Here is a 25,835-nt window from a genome sequence, read left to right on the forward strand (position 1 = left end):
AAACATTTGAAATCATCAAGCAACATGCAGTAGTGTTGCCCATTGCCCAGCATGCTTTGCAGCTGAAGTATAACTGAGTGAGTTTGGAAAATTTGAAAAATTATGGACTATTTGGTAAAAGGGTACAAATCTAGTTTGGGGGATTGTTTTAGTTAAAAGGATAGTTCACCCAAAAATGTGAAATCTCCCAGCATTTACTCACCCTCAAGTTGTTCCAAACCTGTTTATTTCTTTTACTGAATATAGAAGAAGACATTTTGAAGAATGGGACTGTTGAAAGATGTGACTGATTTCCATAGTATTTTTTTCCCATGCTATGGAAGTCAGTGGGGTCCTTCAGCGGTTTCAAAATATATTTTTATGTTCAACGGACTAAAGAAAGTCATACAGGTTTGGGAAAAACCTTGAGGTTGAGTAAATGATGACAAAATTTTCATTTTAGGGTGAACTATCCCTTTAAGTGTACTACTGGAATTTATCGTGTAATTTTCCTACATCTTTACACTTTAACTAAGGAAAAAAAAACATTTTATTTCAGCTGTTTTCATTTAGTTTAACTTGAAAAGAAAAATTATCAAACAAAATTAAGAAAACAGAAATTTTAAAAATATAAAAAAATAGTTCAAAATATTCATAAAAGCTGCAAAATCTCATAGATACTAAAATAACACTGTCTTGTACACACTGTGACTTGTTGTGAGACACAAATGTTTAAAATGTCTGATGTTACAACTTTTTCAAGGAATATAGAAAAGTTTTATTAACATTTAGAAGTTGCATAAATGTGCCAATCATTTTGAAACTGGTTATTTTAATCCTATTGTGCATTTTTCTCATTCATAGACCAGTGGTATATCAGTCTAACAGCATCTACTGTAGAAGACACAAATGTTTGGGAATGTTTCCATGCACTTTGTAATAAGGCAGTAGATGAGGATTTATTTTGGATGACACTTAAACCAATGTGAGACAGTGAGAGAAACATTGATGGATTGCAGTATATATCTTTAGCTACGCAAGTCTGTTTAATTGCTTGGGAAACTAGTGAGCGTTACATTTAGTTGGCAGGTGGACCAAACAGCATTAGCAGTGGGCTTTTTTTTATAACAACTACAATGATGGAATGCTGTCTCCAAATGCCTGGATTTCTATTTATAAAGAGGTGATTTCTTAGTGTAGTGTATTAATATTAGTGCACCATGTTGCTCAACACAATTGTAATAGTTGTTTATAGTAATTTGTCCCTGGACTGGTATAAACTTGCATGTGTTTAATACAGGAAAGTCGTTAATTTCAGCGCAGAGATGATCATCTGGAAACATCTCATTTATAGCCGATGCTTGTGTAGAAGAAAGATCAGTCCCAGATCTGTCTGGGCTAGAGATCTCTCCAGTGGGTTACTGGGAGGCAGCAGTAATTTTGTTAGATGAATAACTGGGGCACAGGTGTGAAGACATACGTGCACGTTTGGACAAGAACGAGACTTTGTGGATTCAGAAGGAGACTGTGAATACAGTTATATATGCAAAGGCACACATATACACAAATTTGAACCTATTTTTAAACTGTAAACATGTGATGGTATTATTGTTTTTGTAAAGCATGCAAACAGATGTACATAATATATATATATTTTGTGCATAAATTTTAATGTGTCTGTGCTAACATGAACTAAAAAAAATAGCTAACGTTAAAGATTTTTGTTAATCTCATTGTTGGTTAATTTTTGTTAACACATTAACTGACATTAACTAATGGGACCTTATTGTAATGTTTTACATATATATATATATATATATATATATATATATATATATATATATATATCAGCTTTATTTTGTAGTTATTTCTCATGCAAATGACTAACTAAAATGAATACAACTATATAGATATATTTAAAAAAATGAATAAAATGACAAAAACACAAAAAATTACTAACATTTTAACTAAAATAAAAATGGAAAATACAAAAACAAAAACTAATGAAGTATATATAGAATAACACAAATTTCCATAGGCCAAAATAATGTGTAATATATTTACATATTTTGATATTCCAGTTGCGCAATTTAATACTTTTTTATTTATAATATAAATATAGAGTGAAACCCTGCCCCAGTTTCCATTATATAAACATACCCCGAAACCCTTGCAATAGAACAGATACTGGAAGTTTGAGCACCCATACAGCGTGTGCTCTCAGTGCCCAAAGTCCCAACACTGGCCTTTAACAGTTAATTGGCCTTAATTGATATAATAGATGTTCATGAACCTAACTGAACATGAATGAAAAAAAAGTTTGTGTGAGATCTGTAGTCAATATTCATTGTTTTTTTTTAATATTCATTGTATTAATTTTTTAGTATAATGTTGTTTAGTGCTCTGTGTAATATATTGATGATGTAATTAGTGGTGCCTTGTTGTTAGTATATGTATGTATGTGGGAGAGCACTGCAGTTATCACTGAGGAAGAGCGGGCGGCATAAAGGGGGAAAAACATTTTTGACTGTTTTAAAATAAATCAGTTACTATAGCAACCCTGGAAGCAGAGGCAGAGAGGGAGGGAGATGGGGTGAAGTGGGGGAGTGTGAGAGACCTGGTAACCATAGCAACTCACAAAGGGACTGGAAGGAACTTACAGAAATATATGAGACGTTGTATGTTGGGAGGGAGAGGAAGAGAAAAAAGAGCAAACGAGGTGAGAACCATCTCAGGGAGGGACAAGAGCTAAGTGCACGGAACAAAATATCTCAGCCAATCAGAAACTGACCCTCGTCACCATCGCCCAATCAGATGGCTGCTAGAACACAAAGCACAAGACTGCGGACTGAAGTAAAACATGACAAACAGAGAATGAATGTGCACTGCAAGATGCAGAAACAGCAATGCTCACTAAAAATGAATGAATAAACGTGACCCTGGACCACAAAACCAGTCTTAAGTGTCAATTTATCGGAATTGAGATTTATACATCATCTGAAAGCTGAATAAATGAGCTTTCCATTGATGTAGGGTTTATTAGGATCTGAGATACAACTATTTGAATATCTGGAATCTGAGGGTGCAAAAAAATCTAAATACTGAGAAAATCACCTTTAAATTTGTCCAAATGAATTCTTAGCAATGTATATTACTAATCAAAAGTTTTGATATATTTACAGTAGGAAATGTACAAAATATCTTCCTCGAACATGATTTGTACTAAATATCTTAAGGATTTTTGGCATAAAAGAAAAATCGATAATTTTGACCCATACAATGTTTTTTTGGCTATTGCTAAAAATACACCCCAGTGACTTAAGACTGGTTTTGTGGTCCAGGGTCACAAATGTGGATACTTCACATGCACATGCATTAACATATTAAAAGGATTTGATTATTAGACATAAAGCAATATGTGGAGAGAAGTATTTGAAATATATTTTGATTCTCTGGTAAAAAATTATATACAGCAGGTGAGTGTTTCACAAAGCATAGGTTTTCCATCTAGTGTATTTACTACTCGCCTCATCTTTGGCATGGTTTTGGGCATTTGACATTGGCAATTCAGTTCCCCTTTAAAACCAAACTTAAATCTAAAAGCAAATATGTAATGTACTTCCTTTGTTCTGGGTCTGCTCATTGTTCAAGCAGAACTTTTAAATATATGATAGACTGAAGACATAATCTTAATCATGGAGGCCAAGTATAAAAAAATCTGAGCTTTTTACTAATCATCATAAAAAAAATTAAAAAAGGAAATTCATAAATTCAGTTTTATATTGTTACCTAAATTTATTTTATAAACAAAATAATAAACTAGCTGCTCATTTTACTTTCTGTGCGACACTGACATTCCAGAAAAAATAAATAAATAAAATGCTTGATGCATAAGTGGCGACATTTAATTCTTAACATTTAATTCTCAAGCAAAGAATACAGAGGTTTTATTGAAAATGTTTGATATTTGTTTAAATATTTTATATATTAAAGAGTTGTCTCTTATTGTGTAGCTGGGTAAATTTATGTTATGTTTTATTCAGGCAGAAACAGATTTTATGTCCAATTGGTTATGAATATGATATGTGAAAGTGAAAAGTGAAAGTGAAGTGACATTCAGCCAAGTATGGTGACCCATACTCAGAATTTGTGCTCTGCATTTAACCCATCCGAAATGCACACACACAGAGCAGTGAACACACACACACACACTGTGAGCACACACCCGGAGCAGTGGGCAGCCATTTATGCTGCGGCGCCCGGGGAGCAGTTGGGGGTTCGATGCCTTGCTCAAGGGCACCTAAGTCGTGGTATTGCAGTATTGCATGGCATATGGTTTCAGAAGACAGTCTGTTGCATACTTAGTCATCTAAAGGGATTTACAAAAAATGTAGCCCTCCCACAGCAGCTTGGGGTTAAGTTTGTAGCTTAAGGGCAGAAAAGATAGAGACAGATTATTCACAGTGTTTGGGTCATCTCTATTTGTAACTGAACTTGCAACCTTCAGGGCGGTGGTTCAGATCCTTTGGCATTAGGCTGAAGGATTCCCAAAATGCTTCAAATGACAGTGAAGGATTACACAGCCCTAACTTTTATAATCAGTGCATTGTTCTCACAACAGCACTGACAATCATGGGAAGCCGAGAACTTTGTGCTTACAAAGTCAACAGCTGGGTTTAAGGAGCAATTGCTGAGGGTGCTCTACAGTATATCTGACATGGACAGTCTACCTCCTCTGTTCTTCTTTTGACTGGCATTGCTAATACACTTACATTTGTGTATTTGTCAGACACTTATATCCAAAGCAAATCATATTGCACTCAAGATATAAATTTTGTCAGTTTAGGCCTTCCCTGGGAATCGAACCCATTTCTAGTGAACTTACTGTACTGTTTGAGCAACAGGAACACTAGTGAGTCAAGATGTTCTAAGTTTAAGTAGCTACACTACTGACTATATGTTTTTAGTACTATCACTGCAGGCATCCATCTATTCTCCAAACCATTTATCATCCGCAGGGTTGTGGACTTTCTAGTAACAAGCATTTGTTTTTACATTCCTGCCTAAGTTTTACGTGTGTGTGTGTGTGTGTGTGTGTGTGTGTGTGTGTGTGTGTGTGTGTGTAAAACTAAATAAATGTTTTATTTATTTATTATATGTATGTAGAGCTAAATAAATGTATTAACAATACATATATTTATTTACTATTTTATTATTTACATTTAGTCATTTAGCATATGCTTTTATCCAAAGCGACTTACAAATGAGGACAATGGAAGCAATCAAACACAACAAAAAGAGCAATGATATATAAATGCTATAACAAGTCTCAGTAAGCTTAACACAGTACACATAGCAAGGAGTTTTAAATAATATAATAAATAAAAAGAAAATAGATAGAATAGAAAAAGAATAGCGCAAACCAGTGTTAGAGGTCTTATATAATATATAAATAATATGTTTTTTATTTATTTCATATTTATTCATGCATAGATCTTAATTTTATAGTACAATGTTTATATAAAGGCTGCTTTTTAATCACAGTGTGTGATTATATATTATATAAAAATGTGTATATTATATATAAAAAGTGTATGTATATATATATATATATATATATATATATTATATAATATTATATATTATATAAAAAATATTTTATTTATATATAGACATTCATAAATGAATTTAAATTGTAATCATAAATATGAATTAAAATTAATGAAAATTTTAATACATTTTTATTTATTATTTTACTATTTTTGTCTGTTATATATATATATATATAAATCACTCACTGATTTTGAATGTAAATATGCATGTTTATTATTAATAATGCAATTCAGTACATAATATTTGATTTCATCTAATTAGCAGAAAGAGATTCATTCCTTTTATTTTTAGATACACAAACATGCTCTGTCCCTCTGCAGTTTCTCAAGCTCACATGCAGTGCACACACATGCACATGCATTCAATCACTGCTCTTTCTATGCGCACACATACACACATTAGATTTGCAAATGGAAGCAGCTCTGCTTGAATGAGGGGGTGCACTAGAGAGCCAAGACGAAGGGAACAAGAGAAAGAGAGAGAGAAGATAACGAGAGATGTGGTTTCCCTCTTCCTTAATGTGTCTTTTGTGTTTTTAGCCTGTCTGTCTCTCTCAGGATACCCTCCTCTTTAGTTACCATGGTGACGGCATGCTCTCCCCTCCCCTGTCTACCTTCCTACCCCGCGTTCACACTCACTCGTTTCTCTGTTACCATGGCAATGCTTCTCCCTACCATGATACCTGTGTGTTCTTTCTTTGCGTTCAGAATCTCCCATTCTAGGCAGATGCATCTGTCTGTTGTTGTGTCTTTGTATTTGTTGCTGTACTCAAAGGCTCGTCATTTGTCTGTTCTGCTTGTTTATCAGTCCGTCTCTCTGAATTAATTAGCTGATCCTCAATATCGCTGATTCTCTCTAAACACCATCATACAGCGTGCACAGGGTGGGCAGCAAGCAGCATGCATATAAAGAGGTTTTCGGGGGTAATTTTCACAGATGACAGTTGTTGCTATGGCAACAGAACTTTAGGATTTGGATGGAAGCAGTAGAGGAAAGAATGTGGGAGAATGGATGGAAACAGCGTAAGAGATAACTGGATGTATGGAGAGAGAGAGAGAGAGAGAGGGAGTTCTGGATTTTTGGGAGGCGATCCTCTGCATGTTCTAGTTTTTCAGTGATGCGCTGGCGAGCCGAATATGTCACACTGCAGCTGCTCTCTCCTTGTCATTCCAATATGTCCAGTTGAATTTAGATTTGTAGGGGGAGGGGGAAAAGAATCTACAATAGGATTTGTCCAAAAAAATTAATGAGTTCCCTTTCGAGAGTACTCTCGTACTGCGTAAGCTAGCTTACGCTATGGGAAAAGGTCCCCTTTTCTCGAGAATATGAAGCCAAAAATTATCCTTAATTTTTAATAATGTAAAACGCAGTGCTGCAGCACAGCAGACCTAAGCGAAGCGGCTCGCGCGCTTATTGGCTGTGCTGTGGCAACTGCAGCAACCTATGGTGAGGCGGCGGAGAGGAACGAACCAATGGGGGCGCTTCGCGCCCATTGGACGTCAGAGCGCGCCAAAATAGGCGTGGCTGGAACTATATAAGCCGCCGCTTTGCCATAGGGATCAGATTTCATCTCCTTCAGCGATCTCACCTGCACTTCGCTGTCTTCTCCGGAGAAGCCTCTACACGCCGTCGAAAAGCCTCTCAGCGGGATAGCACTGCAACGCAGATCTGAGGACGTCGGCTCGTGCTTCATCCCGACGCCGCCTTCAGCATTCGCTTCCTGCTGCGCCATCCGGCGTGACTATATCCTTTAAAAAGCTAAGTGTGTTTGCCGCTGCATCACACTTTTTCACAAAAGAGCAAATTTCGAGGCGTTGTTTCAAATGCCTCGGGCCTGCGCTTCCTGCCGAGGCCCTCTGCCCAGCAAGGACCGCCACATCCTCTGTGTCTCCTGCCTGGGCCGCGAGCATGCTGAGAATGCACTCTCCAAGGGCGGCTGCCCTGAATGCGACAACATGGCTATATCGACCCTGCGGGCTCGATTAGCTCAAACCAGCCATGACGCTCCACCCGCTCCGCCTCTTCTCTCTCAAGTGCCGCGTAAGAAACGCCGCGATCAGAGAATGCCTGAGCACACTGCTACACGCGAGCTCACGCCGGAACACTCCCCGCGTGCCTCGCCCGCTCTCTCTCCTTCGCCTGTCCTCTTCGTGGACGAGCAGCGCCAGTCTCTGCTCACCAGCGCCCCCTTCTCCTTCGGAGCGCCTGAGGCGGAAGAAGACAGACACGACAGCCTTTCTCTCGCCGCATCCAGTAGTGAGGAATGGTCGGGCTCCATTGCGGACCCCCCCCCCCTCTACAGCCCCCAGCTACACCGGACAACGCGCTGATATCGACGCGGAGCTTACTCGCGTGCTTACAAGGGCTGTCAGCGACCTTCAGCTCGACTGGTCTCCTCCAGACGAGCCCGCTAAAAGCAGGCTGGACGAATGGTTCTTGCAGGGGCGCCCTTCGGCCCCTCCGCAAAGAAACGCCCCCTTCTTCCCGGAAGTTCACGATGAACTCACGAAGTCGTGGAAAGCCCCATTCTCCGCACGTTTGAAAACTTCTGTCTCGTCAGCGCTCTCCTCTGTCGACGGCGCCCGAGACCACGGTTACGAGAGCCTCCCCCCTCTCGAGGAGGCAATTGCTGCACACCTCTGCCTGCCCTCAGCCGCAGGATGGCGGTCGAAGCCCGTGCATCCATCCAAACCGTGCCGCACCACCTCAGCTCTCGCTGGCCGAGCATACACCTCCGCTGGTCAAGCTGCTTCGGCTCTACACACCATGGCTGTGCTTCAGGTTTTTCAGGCCAGACTTCTCCGTAACCTGGACGAGTCTGCCCCAGATACCTATGATTTTAAAGATCTCTGCAGCGCTACTGATCTAGCCCTGCGTGCGACAAAGACCACAGCACAAGCGATCGGCCGAAGCATGGCAAGCCTCGCTGTTTTAGAGCGACACCTCTGGCTCACGCTCACGGAGATGAAAGACGCCGACAAATCCGCCTTTCTTGACTCTCCTATCTCTCCTTCCGGCCTCTTTGGCCAGTCAGTTAAGGGTTTCGCTGAACGCTTCACTGAGGCTCAGAAGACGTCACAAGCAATGAGACACTTCCTGCCGAAACGCTCTAGCTCTGCTGCGGGACGACGTAGAAATGCGCCGCCCCCTCAGACCTCGAAGCCATCGCAGCCAGACTTACAGTCTCGCCCAGCGACCAAAACCCAGCACCGCTCTCGCTCTACGAGCCGCAAACCGCCAGAGAGACGGGGACCTCGGCCCAGGATTGTGCTGAACCCCGAGCCTCCGAAGCCCTCCTGACCTTCGTGCTGAAAAGACCGTGGTTAAGTCCCGCTGCGGCCGGACCACCACACAAGAAACATCACATACTTCCTCCAATCCCCTCACTAAAGGCGGTTGGAGATGTCTATACTGCAGTAAACGAGCCTGTTACAATGCACGCACGCCTGCACACAAACGCCGCTTTCACGGCGACCTCAATAAAGCACAAAAAGAGCTTTTTCTATGTAGGCAGTGTGCCCACTACACAGTACGCACCCCTACATGTATACACACTCCCCCAAGTGTCACAAAAACACACTCGGGTCCCCTTTCATGCCCACCTTCCCGCTCGCGCCGGAGGTGCTCTAAATGTAGCGCGCGTGCCCACTTCTCAGTGCGCAACCCTACAAATAAGCGCTGTCACCACAGTGTCTCAAGCACAGCATACTCGAGCTACTGGTCCCCTCATAACAGGCGGCCAGTGCCCGAAGCACATTCAACCCATAGCCGCACGAGCCGCTGCATGGCAGGCCATCCCCGGCATATCAAATTGGGTTTTGAATATAATAAAACGAGGTTACTCGCTCCAGTTCGCTCGCAGACCGCCGCGCTTTCACGCCGTGGTCGAAACGAAAGTGAAAAGCGAAATGACACACGTCCTTCGCGCCGAACTGATAAACCTTCTTGCAAAAGGGGCGATAGAAACTGTCCCCCCTGCGCAGCGCGAGTCAGGCTTTTACAGCCGCTACTTCCTCGTACCAAAAAAGGATGGCGGTCTCAGACCCATCCTAGATCTCAGATGTTTGAACAAAGCGCTTATGACGCGATCGTTCAAAATGTTAACTACCAAACAAATACTCGCGCAAATTCGCCCGAGGGATTGGTTTTTCTCAGTGGATCTGAAAGACGCTTACTTTCACATTCAAATAGCACCTCATCACAGGCCATTCTTGAGATTCGCCTTCGAGGGGCAGACTTATCAGTACATGGTTCTTCCATTCGGCCTCTCCGTAGCGCCCCGTACGTTTACACGGTGCATGGATGCCGCTCTCGCACCCCTGAGAATGCGGGGAGTGCGAGTATTGAACTACCTCGACGACTGGCTAGTTTTAGCCCATTCCGAGGAACTACTGACGACACACAGATCCTGGATCATCAGCCATTTAGAATGCCTGGGTCTCACGATCAACACTGTCAAGAGCGCTCTGTCTCCCAGCCAGAGGATTTCCTTTTTGGGGATAGACATAGACTCTGTGACATGTACAGCGCGTCTGACGTCACAGCGCGCTCTCACTATTCAGCATCTAGCCGTGTCGTTCAAAGCCGGGTCTCTTTACACGCTCAAATGATTTCAAGAAATGCTAGGTCTAATGGCATCAGCCTCTGCGGTTCTCAAACTGGGCCTGCTGCGCATGCGCCCACTACAACGCTGGCTGAGAGACCGTGTTCCAGCGCGCTCCTTGATTTCCGGCCGCGCGCGCATCAAGGTGACCCACGGCTGCATCACAGCTCTGGCCCCTTGGAAAATAGCCAACTGGTATCAGTTAGGCGTAAGCACGGGCGCTGTCTCGAAATGGAAAGTAGTCTCGACAGATGCATCCAACCTCGGTTGGGGCGCCCTGTACGAGGGCAGGTCTGCCTCCGGCCTCTGGTCGAGCCCGGAGCGACTGTTACACATAAACTGTCTGGAGATGATAGCGGTCGAACTATCCCTGAAAGCTTTCCTCCCATTTTTAAAGGGCCACCACGTTCTGGTCAGATCAGACAACATGTCAGTGGTGGCCTACATAAATCGCCAGGGTGGTGTCAGGTCAAAAACCTTGCACACCCTGACCGAACGTCTTCTGACATGGGCACATTACAACCTGCGCTCGCTAAAGGCAGCGCATGTACCTGGCATCCTGAACCGGGGCCCGGACATGCTTTCCAGGGCGAATGTTCCCCCTGGGGAGTGGTCTCTTCACCCACAAACGGTTCAGTTGATGTGGAGCATCTTCGGCAGGGCAGAGGTCGACCTCTTCGCCTCAGAAGACAACGCTCATTGCCCAATATATTTTTCAAAGAGCAGGGACGCGCTGGCCCTCGATTGGCCCAGACGCCCGCTTTATGCCTTCCCACCGGTCGCGATGCTACCGCAGGTCATCGATCGGGTCAGGAAGAACAGATGTGCTATGCTGCTAGTAGCCCCACTCTGGACGACCCAACCTTGGTTCTCCGAGCTGATGCAGCTGTCCAGTACAGCCCCATGGCCAATACCGCTGCGGAAAGATCTCCTCACGCAGCTGAAGGGCGCGCTCTGGCATCCCCACCCCGAACTTTGGGCCCTTCATGTATGGCCCCTCAACGGGTACCCGGGAACCTCCCTGAGGGAGTGTTAAAGACCATTACGGAAGCCAGAGCGCCCTCAACCAGGCGCCTTTACGCGCAGAAATGGTCAGTGTTCTCCACCTGGTGCGGGACACGGAACCTAGACCCTCACTTATGTGACGTGACGGAGATACTCTCCTTCCTACAGGAGCGTTTAGATGCGGGCAGATCCCCGTCTACGCTCAAAGTGTATGTGGCAGCCATTGCAGCTTCTCATGCTCCGGTGGCCGGCCTATCACTGGGAAAAAACGAACTGGTCATTCGTTTCCTTAAGGGAGCTCGTCGGATGAACCCTCCCCGACCCCCTTCAATCCCTTCCTGGGACCTGTCTACGGTCCTAGAGGCCTTAAAGGGCCCCCCTTTTGAACCGCTTCAGTCTGTCGACATGAAGCTTCTTTCGTTCGAAACCGCTTTTCTACTGGCTCTAGCCTCAGTCAAGCGAGTGGGAGATTTACATGCGCTATCTGTAAGCGCTGACTGTCTCGAATTTGGGCCTAATGACTCCAGAGTCATTCTCAGACCAAGACACGGCTATGTCCCCAAGTTGTTCTCAACACCGTTCAGAGCACAGGTCATCTCGCTGTCAGCCCTTTCCTCGCAAAGCGACGAAAGCAACACGAGCTTCATCTGCCCCGTCAGGGCTCTCAAAACCTATATTGCGCGCTCCGCCTCATTCAGGAGGTCGGACCAGCTCTTCATATGCTTTGGTGGGCGCACCCGAGGTCTCGCCACCACGAAGCAAAGCCTATCGCGATGGATAGTAGACACTATCTCGCTGGCTTACAAATCTAAGGGCCTTCGCTGCCCGTTCGGCATCAGAGCCCATTCCACCCGAGGTATGGCCTCATCATGGGCGTGGTCCTGCGGGATACCACTGGATGATATCTGTGCGGCGGCAGGCTGGGCCTCTCCGTCCACATTTATTAGATTCTATAATCTGCAAGTCCCTGCCCTGCAGGCCAGGGTACTTTCTATATAGACGTGCTAAGCCTTATCACGTCCCCCTTTTTTCGTTCCCTATATAAAGCTCACTAAGGTTGGCTGTTGGGACTGGGATTTCTCCTGCTATAAAGCCCCGGGCTCTCGCCTCGGGCTGTGACAGGTCGAAGTTCCCGAGCACGCACGGCATTTTACATTGTGTTCCCATAGCGTAAGCTAGCTTACGCAGTACGAGAGTACTCTCGAAAGGGAACGTACTCGGTTACTAACGTAACCTCGGTTCCCTGAGATGAGGGAACGAGTACTGCGTAACCTGCCGTGCTATGTGCTCGGATCGGGTGATCGCTTCAGTCGATTTAAAACCTGATCCCTATGGCAAAGCGGCGGCTTATATAGTTCCAGCCACGCCTATTTTGGCGCGCTCTGACGTCCAATGGGCGCGAAGCGCCCCCATTGGTTCGTTCCTCTCCGCCGCCTCACCATAGGTTGCTGCAGTTGCCACAGCACAGCCAATAAGCGCGCGAGCCGCTTCGCTTAGGTCTGCTGTGCTGCAGCACTGCGTTTTACATTATTAAAAATTAAGGATAATTTTTGGCTTCATATTCTCGAGAAAAGGGGACCTTTTCCCATAGCGTAAGCTAGCTTACGCAGTACTCGTTCCCTCATCTCAGGGAACCGAGGTTACGTTAGTAACCGAGTACGATTTGTATGTATTCTGAAGAAAAGATGAGTGGTCATTGCCTGTACTGGATCACTGTTGTGGGTCGTTGTCAGGACGTTGCTATCGGGTTACTAAGGCGTTCTGAGTGTTTTTTAGGACGTTGCTGTGCAGTTGGTAGTTTTTGCCAAAGTAGGTTACATTCTCAGAAAAAAATGGCTTTCAAACAGCACAAATACGTATACTCATACGTACTAATATATACACGTTAGAGGAAAATATGTATCTTTAAGGTACTTATTTGTGCCATTTAGGGGTAAATAAGGTACATTTTGAAACTGTTCTGTCATAGTGACAGCTTTATGGCATTTTTCTGAGAGTAGCATAACAGCTTTGGTACCATTTTGTACCCTTTACTGGCCCACAAAAAGACAATTTCCAAACTGGGGGTTTGTGAGGGAACTACAAAGGGTTTGGGAGTTTGATGATAAATGAAAATAATCAAAACACTGACTTACTCAAAAAGATTACATATTTTATTTGTTTTGCATGTGATCATTAACCAACATCAGAGAACATCTGTTCTCAATTATTTCAATATTATATACAATTTAATATACATAAATCTCTGGGGTACATCAAGTAAACATTTTATGGCAACACTTTAGTTTAGTGACTAATTTGTACTTTAAATTGCTCATTAACAGGCATATTACCGGCATACTGGCTGTTTCTTGGTACTTATAAAGCACATATTAATGCATTATACTGCATGACTACATTTAAGATCCCTTAATCCTACTCCATACCTAAACTTAACAACTACCTTACTAACTATTAATAAGCAGCAAATTAGGAGTTTATTAAGTCAAAATGTGTAGGTAATAGTCAGTTAATAGTGAGAACAAACTAAAGTGTGACCAAAATTATTTAAAAGGAATCTTTATATGATGAACTGTGGAAGGTAAAATAGTCTGCATGTGCTCACTTTATTAACTGATGTAAATAAAACAAAAATGGTTGGAATATGTTTTACAAGAAAATACTGTTTCATTTTTTTTTCTAGTTAAATTTTTATATTTAATTCAATGTGTTACTTGCTGTTTCTTTGTAATTGTTTGTGAAATGTCCTGGGAATCTTCTGAGTGGAAATTGTTCCTACATCCTTTTCCGTGCAATATAAAAGATTTAACATCTATTTTTAGCCTCAATTTCTGATGACATCCTCCGGGTTATGTTTCATTCCTCTTACTTATTTACCATCATACCTTAAGGTGACACGGCAAAAATTCTCTTTCATCTTGAAAAAACATCAGAGAATGTGAGATCTTTATATGAGTAAAAATTGTGTGAGAGAAGCAGAGCCTAAATGAAAAATGATAGAAATGAGCACAAAGTATTCACTTTCTGTGTTTTTGTTGCACAGAGGTGATTGATGTTGAAAGCTAACGTTTTCTCAAATTTCTAATTAAGAGACAAAAACTGAAACAAGAGGGGAGGAGAGAGAGGTAAGAGACACAAGGTGAGATGAAAATCTTTTAGAACTGAGGAAGAAAAGGAAAGAAGAGAGACAGAGAGAAAAGGGGTAAAGGAAATGCCTCACATTCTTTCAGTGCCGAGAAAGAGAAAGTGTGTGTGTGAGTTGATCGAATGGAAAAAGGAAATGGACAGTTGGGGTGAACGGGAGAAAAAGATGAGAGATAAATAAAGGAAGAAAGTTCACACACCAGAAGGAAAGATGAAAGTGGAAAACAGGAGCAGAGGAGCCATGCAGGAAATAAAAAGAAAGGAAAGAAAATATATGTCCTGCACCCCATGGAGATGACCTTTGACCTTTCTAACAGCCTGTTGCCACAAAGAGGTCAGTGGGTCGAGGCCTCAAGAAACTAAACAAACACAGATTATGACCACTATCTTTCTTTTCTCTTGCTTCTCAGCACTCATTACACTCTTCACACTTGAACTACAGATGTTTCAGTAGTTAAATCTCTCTCTCATGCGCTCCTCTGAGCATCAGTTGACTTGGGATTATTGGGGCGGGACGGATGTGTGAAATGAAATATTAATGAAATGAAGGGCGTTTGGCGAATCTTTTACGCTGTCCTGTTTCTGTGCCACTGCTAATGTCCAGGGTCACCAGGTCCCCCTGAGGCCTCATGGTACGCTGAGTGACATTTGAGTGGTTTTGCAGAATGTCCCGAAGCATGTTACCCCTGTATACAACATGCTGCTGTTTACAGAAGAACATTTTGTGGTGTGTGTGCGCTTTCAGAGTGCTTATGGTTGTTTTGTTTGTTTTGTTTTGTTTTTTTATTCCTATGAATTCTTGGCATACACACAAATTTATCTCTGTGGCTCATTCTGCAAAACAGAATAAGCCCAAGAGATTTTTCCTTTTTCATTGTTAATGATTTTTCAAGATTAATGTTTGATTTAATATTTAATAGATTCTGTGTTAATAAATTGCATTGTGCCAGCTCAGACTGAATTATTATGTTCTATATGTTAAATAAATACATTCATACATACATACAGTAATGTCCTCAAAAGGCGAGTGGACAAGCAGAAGCAGACAAATTGTGATCAACTCTGAGAACTAATAAGGCAAGAATGGATTGCCATCAGTCAGAGCGAACTGCAGAAGTTGTGAAGAAAAAGAGTCAACATTGACTCATTATATTCATATAAAAGCCTATGAAACTTGTGAAAATATAATAGCTTTTTAATATACCATAGAAACATGTGGAAAAACACGTGCAAAACACAAAATTTGTCACTTTTGGCCATGACAATACATAGTTTAATTTATAAACCTATAGATTTAGAATTTCATTTGTTTTTTTTGTTTTTTTTTGTTTTTTTACTTTATTTTTATTCTTTTTCCTTTTGAAAATACACAACAACAAAAACAAAACAGCCATAACAACATACAAACACAACTAAACAAAACGGAACAATCGTTTGGTCACTCATACATTCTTACATAAAACAAAATTGGTGAAAGTGTATTATGTCATACATTGGTCAATAAACATGTCATGAAGTTGTAAACACAATCCATTTTTCCCAATACTGCAAATACTTATCCATCTGTAGGTTTAAAGCGAAAGTCATCCTCTCCATACTTTGGACACTGGTAATAATGTCCAGCCATTCAGCCTTTGTTGGGGGTTCAAATTGTAGCCACTTTCGTGTTACAGCTTTCTTGCTGGCTGCTAATAATATCTTTATAAGGTACTTGTCTTTCCTCATCAATTGAGCTGCTAAATTGCCCAGGTAAATTGTAGAAAATGAGCAGTCAATTCCATCACCGAAAATAGAATGTATTACTTGTATTACCTCCTGCCAATATGACTGAATGGCTGGGCAGCTCCAGAATACATGAAAATGGTCTGCCAGCTGTTCCCCACATTTCCTCCAACATAGACCACTTCCCTTCTCGCGAGACTGAATAGATTTTAACTTGGGGGTAACAAAGTATCTAATAAGATTCCGCCAACAAAACTCTCTCCACATACCCGAGCTGGTAGAAGTCGCCTGTACAGAACAAATATTCAGCCAATCTTCCTCTGAAATAACTAGACCAGATTCTTTTTCCCATTTTAATCTAACCTTATTTGTTGATTGTTTCTTTATGGATTGGATGGCTAGGTATAGTTTTGAGATAAGTTTATTATTATCTTTATTTTTATACATGTCAGTAAATAGATCAATTAAATTAGTGTCATGCTTCTCCATGAATCGTATCTCTTTATTAAAATAAGTTCTAGTTTGTAAATACCTAAAAAAATCAAGTTTTCCCAAACCATATTTACCAGAAATCTCCTGAAAGCTATCTAATTCTCCCTTTGATGAGATTGAACTAAAAGAGGTGATGCCAAGCCTATACCAGAGCTGAAACCTCCCATCGGCCCTTGCTGGTTTAAAGTCGGGGTCGAAAGCTATCCATCTTAATAGTCTAGATTGTCTTTCAAGTAACGGCGATTTGCATTCTTTAAACCAGATTCTAAAAGGAACCTTAGTCCACTGATTTAAACTTTTAGAATGCTGTTCATATAAAGGTTTGCTACCCAGCACCGATTGCAATGGAACAGTCAGCTGCGAGATCTCCAAGTCCTTCCACTTTGCTGTATACTCTGGGTTACAGCAGCATGCTAAGGGTTTTAGCTGGGCTGCTTTGAAATAATCTGATAGACACGGCAGTGATCTACCCCCTTTCTCTTTCGGTAGCTGCAGTGTTTTAAATTGAATTCTTGGCCTCCTACCCCCCCATACGAATCTTGAAGTCCATTTATCCCACTCATTAAATTGTTTTAAAGGAACTTCAACTGGTAAGGATTGGAAGAGGTATAAGAGTCGGGGGAGCATGTTCATTTTTACTGAATCTATTCTGTTATGCATCTCTAGGGGCAGTTGGGACCACCTATCTATATCTGATCTAATGTTCTTACTTATAGGACCATAGTTGCTATCAAACAATTTAGAAATATCCTTTGTTATTATAATCCCCAGGTACTTAATACTTGGTGAATTCCAATTAAATTTAAATCTACCCAGTATGTCATTCTGAGGGGTGTAGTTATAACTTAAGATTTGTGTTTTTTGAACATTTAATTTATATCCCGAGTAAGTACCGAACTTTTTTAAGACAGACATCAACCTAGGAATACTAACCTCTGGTGCAGTAACAAACAACAAAACATCGTCTGCGTACAGACAAATCTTTTGTTCGAAACCTTGAACCGTAATACCTTTTATCTCCTGTTCGTCTCTAACTGATTGTGCTATGGGCTCAATGAATAAAGCGAAAAGGGCGGGGCTGAGAGGGCATCCCTGGCGGCAGCCTCTTTCCAGGTTAATACTCTGAGTGAGATGCCCGTTGATCCTTATTCTAGCCTTTGGTGATAAGTTCAACATTTTGATGCATCTAATAAACTCATCTTTAAAACCGAATCTACTCAATGCCAAATACAGGTACTCCCAGCGAACCGAATCAAATGCCTTCTCGGCGTCTAAACTAAGTACTACTGCTCTGATGTTTCCTTTAGTGACATGATCAAGTACATGCAGCACCCGCCTTATATTATCTTGTGTCTGTCTGTCACGTACGAATCCTGTCTGGTCTGAATCCACTAATTCTGGTATTATATCTTCCAGTCTTTTAGCTAATATCGACGCATATAATTTATAATCCACATTTAATACAGAAATTGGCCGAAATGCGCTACACTCCTTTTTGTCTTTACCCTCTTTAGGAATAACTGAAATTATTGCCTCACTCCATGTTTTTGGTGGTTCACCCCCTTTTAGTGTATAGTTAAAACAATCAAAAAGTATAGGGACTAATTGATCTTTTAAAGCCTTATACCACTCGGATGGAAAGCCATCTGTTCCCGGCGCTTTATTAACTTTTAATCTAGAAATTGCTTTCCCTATTTCTTCCATTGTGATCTCTGCCATTAGGGCTTTATTTTGTACTTCACCTATAGAGGGTAAGTCAAGTGATTCTAAAAATAAATGCATTTCCTGTGAGCTAGTTGTATTTGGTTCCTTGTATAGATTTTTATAGTAATTTTCAAAAATATTGTGAATATCTTCTTGCTTATGACAATTGTTTTTGGTTTTGGGATCCCTAATTTCATATATAGTATTATCAGCCTGTTGCTTCCTTAACCTCCATGCCAACAGCTTCAAAGCCTTAGGGCCATTTTCATAATATCTCTGTTTAATGAATTTAGCCTTTTTCTCTAATTCTTCCTCATATAATTTATTTATTTCCTTTTTAACATTGTTTATTTGATTAAATATATGTATTTTTTTCTTCTCAACATGTTCTCTCTCTAAGAGGCTCAGATTTTCTTGTAGTTCAAGCAGCCTTCTACTTCTTTTCTTTTTTCTATACGATGTGAGAGCTATGAGTTTTCCTCTGATCACTGATTTTAAGGCGTCCCACAGGACACTAGGTGATACTTCCCCGTTATCGTTGTTATCCATATAATCCACCAGTTCTTTTTGGACGTATTCCTTACATGTACTGTCATTCAAAATGCTTGTATTAAGTCGCCACAACATATCCTTCTTTTTATTATCTAAATGCAGGGTCAAGTAGACAGCGGAGTGGTCAGAGATATCTCTGACTCCTATCTTGCAATCTATAATTCTGTGTCTGTCTGATTGAAAAATAAAAAAATAATCAATTCTTGAATAAACATCTTGACTTGCAGAGTAGAATGTGAATTGTTTGTCTGTTGGGTGGAGATCCCTCCACACATCAATCAGTCCCATCTCCATCAAAAGTTTTTTCGTTATACTAGCTCTAGAAGTTAACCTCTTTAGTGCATTAGAAGAATCGAGTTTAGGCTGTATTTGGGTGTTCCAGTCTCCTCCACATATTAAAACCCCAGAGGATTCAGAAGCAATTAACTGAAAAATTTCCTTAATACAGGAATTGTCCTGCTCAGGGGCTATGTATACATTAACTAGTGTAACTTCTTTCTGATCTAGAAATCCCTTAACTAAAACATACCGTCCCTCTTTATCAGTAAATTCAGAAACCACTTGAAATTTTACACTATTAGAGATTAGTATTGCTACCCCTCTTCTTTTCCCTTTCTTATAGGATGAGTAAAATACATTCTTAAACCCTAGTTTTTTTAATTTTTCGTGCTCTGCATTGTTGAAATGAGTCTCCTGCCAAAATATGATATGTAACTTTTCCTTTTTCATCTTTGCAATAGCCTTGCTTCTCTTAATTGGGTTGTGTAAACCATTTACGTTTAGGGTTATCACCCTATATTCCTGACACTGCATTTAAACCACAGCAAGACACTGTTTGTAAACCACATTATTGGTGACCAAACCTGAACTATATTAGAACTATATAACAAAATGAGAACATCACAAAAACAAAAAATAAACCAGCAAATCAAAAAACATAGGTAGACCTCCATTGTGAAGTATTAACACTTCGTGATGTGGGGGGAATAGTCCAGCAGCTAACCACCAGAGCCCCCCTTCAGTGCAATCTATAGTACACTCAAGGATGTACTGTGCACTTAGAAAAGTCAAAAACATAAGTACCCGTACTTGTCGGTCAACTATTCTCATTAAAGGCTAAGGTTGATTCTGAACAGTTAAATTGTATATTTAAACTCCAACAGAGCTGAGGGATCAGCAATAGATTCAATAGGGAAAATATTATGAATAAAAAATAAAAGACTTGTGGGGATGTGAAGAACAACTTAAAAGAGCATAGGAAACTTATCCTAGTCTTTACTCCCACATTGAGGGCATAAAACCTTGTCCCTTGGTGCTAATGTCATTAATGCATTAGTGTCCATAACCATACAACCGCTTGATGTTTTTTGCTCATATTATGCAGTCACTTAACGATCTGTTGTCACCCGAATCCAACGTTACCTTAATGGCTTTAACGATAGATCTATCTTGGCCGGTGAAAACTCTGTAGCTTCTCCTTGATCCAATCCTGGCGGGACTGCCGATTTGCCATGTTCGCGCTCGTTGATCGTTGCCAGACGACCTTCTGTGCTTTTTCCGCAGCCTCAGCGGTTTTCTCCCACTCAATCGGGAATCCCCTCTTCTTCAGATCCTCTGCTGCTTCCGATGCATTTCCATAAGTAACTGGCCCACTCTCAAAAAAGACTCGCAGTTTCGCTGGCGGCGGTGTTTGAAAACGTATTCCTTTTTCTCGGAGAACCCTCCTAATCTGTGTATACGCCTTCCTTTTTGCTAGCGTTTCTGCAGGATAGTCATGATCGAAGTAAATCCTCCTGTCGCTGTGGTATATCTCCTTTTTCTTCCACGCAGAACGTAGAACCATCTCTTTAATTTTAAACTGCTGGAAGTACACAATCACCGATCTGGCTTGCGCCTCTCTGGGCGGTCTGGGGCCGAGTGCTCTGTGGCATCGTTGGATACCAAGGTCAACGTCAGCAAGGGGTTCCAGCTCTTTTCTAATAAAGTTCTCTATGAACTGGAATATGTTGTTTCCCTCGGTTCCCTCCGGGATCCCGTAAATGCGAACATTGTTACGCCTTGAGCGTGCTTCCAAGTCCGTTAGCTTTAACTGCAAACTGTCCTGAGCTTGTAGTGACTGGCTCAGTGCCTCTCTAAAGTCCACGGACCACTCTTCAGTTTCGGCTATCCGAGCCTCGGCCTCACTCACTCTGTCAGTAGTGGTTTTTAGATCGGTTGCGACCTCGTTAAGCTTCTGATGGATTTCCTCTCGAATGTCCGCTAGCTCCTTTTTCAAGTCGTCTCTGATTCTATCTCGAAAGTTACTCAGTTCAGTCTTCATCTCCGTTGACATCATCTTTATATCTGTGCGGATGGCGGCGAAATTAACTTCCATATCCACCGCTGTTGATTTGGCATTTTGTCCACGTGCGCCATCACTCTCTCCTTGTTCCTCGACCATGACACCCTCCGTCGTTATTTTTTCACCCTTCTCCGCCTTCCCAAACTGCTTTCCTTTGCCTTTCCTGTGCTTTTCCCCTTCCATCACTGATTATTAAAAAATTAAGTCTTACAAATATTCAAATTGGGGAATAAACTCCGACCGAGCGGGAGTGCGGGATTTTGCGGCCATACGCTTCGGATTACCACCGGAAGTCAGAATTTCATTTGTTTTTGTTGTTTTTTTTTAAAGATTTTTTAAAGAATTGCAATATTCTGATTAAGCAATATTCGGTTATTTATAATTTAAAAACATTAGTTACTTCGTCAGTTTTTGCTACACTAGATAAGCAAAGCCCAGCAGAATTGTTGCCATGAGTGTATTTTTGTTCCTGAATGATTCAGTGTTTTTGAACAAATCGACTGAGTAAATGATTCAGTAAATTTTTCATAAAAGAAAGCAAAAAAAAATGTTCTTTAAGTTTGATTGAATCATATAATAATTGCTATTAATAGTGTTTATCATCTGTTTGATACGTCTTTAATTTATTTTTCTGTACATTTCTGTCATATGTACATTAATTTTCGGTAAAGTTGTTTTGCAACTAGTTGAAGAGTCATGCAGTCGAATGGAAAAAAATGCAAAGTCAAAATGTTTTTTTTATTTTTTATTATTGAACTACCTATTTTTAACTTGATCATGTTTTTTTAGAAGGCCATTTTATTTTCAAGATTTTGCAAAGGATGTGAGTGCTACAGTCAAACAAATCCAGTCAGCACATTTTACATGGAAAAACACTGAAAAAGCATAGTGAAGGGCGTGAAGGGCCCCTAAATGATTCAATGAATGAATCGTTTGAGCGAAAGATTCAAATGACTCACTCATGAAAACAGTAACTTGTCTCCACTTACTGGCAAAGCAGGCCTGCAGAACGAGACACTGGAAAATTGAGAAATCCCTAAAGTATAAGTGAAGCCAAACATTAAATAACACAAGGGATGGATTGGGATGTGTTAAAACTTTTTGAATAACATTAAAATTATTCTAGTTCAAAGAGAGACAGAGTAAGACAGAAAAATGCATAGCCGTGTAAGAAATGTGTAGCCATCCACTTAGAAACGTGAACGTACGAATGAACAGAGTGAATGAAGGAGGTAGAGAGGAGGAGGTAGAGGAGGAGTAATCAAATAGAAGAAAGGTGAGGACTGAGTTAAAAAAGGAGGTTTAAGCTGAAAGATGAGGATATTTAAAGAGTGGGATGGAATCAGAGGTGAGGGAGAAGGACTGAAAGTACTGTAAAAAGCAGAAATTGAAATTGTATCTGTTTGTTTCTCTCCGCTGTTCCACTTACAATTTCCCTCAGGAATGAGTGGGATAGAGAGAAGTGGGAGAGTTTTATTCACATTTTCCTAAAGAGATCAACAAAACATGACATAGGAAAAGAAACTGGCTTACACATGAGTACAGGTGCACACATACTGTAAAACAGGTAGATACCGTAAAAGAAAGTCAAACAAGACAGATATCACACACTCATTGATGTTAATGAGAGCCGATGTGTGCAGAGAGGTAAGCATATTTACTACTCTAAAAAAAAAGCAATTAGCACCAGAGAAATGAAATGAAAGAGTGAATAAAATATGGCTGGAAAACAGATGGAAGTGAAATGAGAGTATTTGGGAAAATGGGTTGGAAAAAAGACAAATGGGGTGGAAAAATAGAGGCAGATAAAATAGCTTTGATTAAATAAACGCATTAATGTTATTGCTATTTAAGTTTTGTTTCATATGCTACGTTGCATTTCTTTTAAAAAATATTTTTATTGGATATTTGATTATCATATGTTGATTATTTTATGATTTCCTTTTATGAAGGAAGACAGTAATACCACAGAAAAATTAGCACAAATCCAGACTTTTCGAAAAATGACATCATGATAGTTTCAGGATCACTAGACATTTTGGAAATATTAATGTCTATATTTAACAAAATGAGCTACATGTAAAATAACTGCTGCAGTGCTATAAAACTATGAACTTTTTATCACAACAAGAATAGCAATGTGCAATTTAGTTTTGCAACCACAATGAATAAATATTTTTATATGAAAATTTTGATATTTTTCTATTAATTCTGCATTTATAATGCTTAATAAACTTCTATTTTGCTAAATTATACTTTTCTCCAATTTTAAAATGAATATGTCAGTCACTCACGAAACTTTGCTGCTTGTACAGTATATGGCCCTTAGCACAAAAAAAATATTCAAATTCTGAATGTATTATATTTAGCCTTGAAAGTGAATAAATAGCACTTCCTCTATAATCACTAAAAAAGCTGTCACTTCAGTTCATCCCGATCTCACAAAGTTCCTTCATAATGAAGCTCTTATTTACATCGTGTTATAGTGAGAGGATTCGAGCGACCAGAACAAAATCCAGCATTTATTTGAAAGAAATGGCCAATCAGAGATGTTCAAGAATCAACAGAAATGTCTGTGATTGGCTACATTGAACACTTACAAAAACACGTTGTAAATAGAATCTTTTGAAGTTCTCCAGAGCACAAAAATGCACTGGATAATTTACCAAATCTGTTTCGCCAAAATCCAATTACATTTTCAACTTGGGGTGCTTTTCACTGTGTTAGAAAATGGATGTGTGGCGTGAAAGTGTGAGAAAAGTTGTCAGCCCTGTTTTGTTACCTGCCTCAGACTTAGATATAAAGTGAATTTTAGTACTTGCACACAAATGCTCATTGACATCACACAACACACACCCACACAAAATACTGTTTTATTTGTTTGTGTGCAAAATTAGAGCAAGGCTTGCCCTGAGGAAAGATGTGGACAGATGAATGTTCCGTCTGAGACCATTTGACTAAGTCATGTATTCTTGCTTACCTCTCTGGGCACATAATTAAAAGCTTGTTTCTGTGTCTATGTGTGCTGCTGGGTACATTATTGTCATTCTCAGTTTATCTCTTATTCTTCATGACGTTTTGCATTTGGCTCTGCTTTTCTAAATGCTTTACATTTGTCAGCACCACTTCAGGAATGTTCTTCTCATACTGTAGCATCTGGAAATACTTCATAGTTTTGAATATACACATAGACAAATCAGTCTATGATTCAGATATCAGATGTTGCTTCTTTGTTCTGAGGGCACTTTTGCATCGCTAATGACTAGTTAAAGGAGTGAAGCTGCTTTGAGTGTTCTGATACACGGGCCAGTGTCATTAAGCTCTGTCATAAGCAGCTGTGCTGCAAAGACATGACGTCATGTCTCCTGCAGTCCAATCACGATTCATGGACAGTTGCAAAGACAGAAGGCTGGTTTTATGACAGAGACTTGATGTCCAGAGACCTTGACTTTCCGTATGACTTTCTTTCTTCCATGAAACACCAAAGTCAGTGTGACAGGTTCAGTCCTCTTTCATTTGCACTATATGGAGAGGAGCGTCCAATACATTCTTAATTATTGGTTTACTGGAGTAAATGGAGACCTATTACTTAAAGTGTGATCAAGCGTTTTGTTTTATGGCTGTAAATGTAATCCTCTGGAGGTGCACCCTCTCCTTTTTTCTCCCTCCCTTTATTAACGTTTTGCCTTAATTAGCAAATTGGACTGTTACCAGTAATCCTGGAGGAGCGGCATATGCCTGAGGAGAAAGAGAGGAAGGAAGAGAGAGAATGACAGATTTTCTTTTTTTTAATCTCTGCAATGATGTAATGGATGAAAATATTTGTGATGTGGCAATAGGAGTCTGCATAGCATATGCACGTACAAATATTTATTAATCTTCATATATATACATTGTACGTACATTTACAGTGTGTTAATCATGTATATATATATCTATATATATACATGATTAACACACTGTATCAATGTCACATTGTCAAAAATTATCCAGGGATTGGGGAAAAAATGTCCCTGACATTTAAAATGCAGGGTAAAATGTCATTGTGATCTGTTATTTCTCATGTAAAATGTTAATATGCACTACCATTCATATTTTTTAAACAATTTTTATTTAGCAAGGAAGCATTTAATTAAAAGAAACATTATAGACCTTTATGTTACAAGATGTTAAATTTTGAAATAAATGCTGTTCTTATTATACTTATTATATTCAACAAAGAATCCTGATTATCACAATTTCCACAAAAACATTTAGCTGCACAACTGTTTTTAACATTGACAATGATAAGAAAATGTTTCTTGAAAACCAAATCATCATATCAGAATGATTTCTGAAGTATTGTGTGACACTAAAGAGTAGAGTAATGATGCTCAAAACTCTTTGCCATCACAGGAACAAATTACATTTTAAATTCAAATTGAAATTGTAAAATCTAGTAATATTTCACAATATTACTGTTTTGTATATGGAATAGTTTATATTACAAATTGTTTGTGTCTGACAAATGCAGAATTTAAGTATTTTTAAATATTTAAATGTAAATATTTTACTGTTCTCCTCTTGGCATGGATTAGAAGTATTTAATATAAATATATGCCACACCAAAAAAAAATCCTCATAAAAGTGGGAGAAAAATAAAAAACTACAGTGTCCCATGTACAATGTACAAAAGCTCAT

At 40.2% G+C, this 25,835-nt stretch overlaps 1 protein-coding gene across 4 annotated transcripts in view; it reads left to right on the top strand.

The window, feature by feature from the left end:
- Positions 1-25,835, top strand: part of LOC132154631 (kin of IRRE-like protein 1) — a 45,163-nt gene that overhangs the window by 4,825 nt on the left and 14,503 nt on the right. The window lies entirely within an intron of this gene.

The sequence above is a fragment of the Carassius carassius genome, chromosome 12 (genome assembly GCF_963082965.1).
Source record: "Carassius carassius chromosome 12, fCarCar2.1, whole genome shotgun sequence".
Taxonomy (NCBI): Eukaryota; Metazoa; Chordata; class Actinopteri; order Cypriniformes; family Cyprinidae; genus Carassius; species Carassius carassius.